The sequence below is a fragment of the Arachis duranensis genome, chromosome 4, assembly GCF_000817695.3.
Source record: "Arachis duranensis cultivar V14167 chromosome 4, aradu.V14167.gnm2.J7QH, whole genome shotgun sequence".
In the NCBI taxonomy this organism is placed as follows: domain Eukaryota; kingdom Viridiplantae; phylum Streptophyta; class Magnoliopsida; order Fabales; family Fabaceae; genus Arachis; species Arachis duranensis.
This window is the reverse complement of record NC_029775.3, coordinates 63,420,645-63,420,965: the sequence shown is the minus strand read 5'-3', so window position 1 is coordinate 63,420,965 and position 321 is coordinate 63,420,645.

Genomic DNA, 321 nt, shown 5'->3' with positions numbered 1-321 from the left:
GCTACTGTCTTCATCCAATCCTTCTTACTCCTTTCCATGGCAAGCTGTATGTTGGGCATCACCGTTGTCAATGGCTACAATCATGTCCTCTCAGTGAAAATGTTCAACGCGCTCTGTCACAGCACAGATATTCATCTGTCGGTTCTCGATCATGTCGGATTAGAATCCAGTGATTCTTTTGCATCTGTCACTAGCGCCCCACAATCGCGAGTTTGAAGCTCATTACAGTGATTCAATCAATGAATCCTACTCAAAATACCACAGACAAGGTTTAGACCTTCCGGATTCTCAAGAATGCCGCCATCAATTCTAGCTTATACC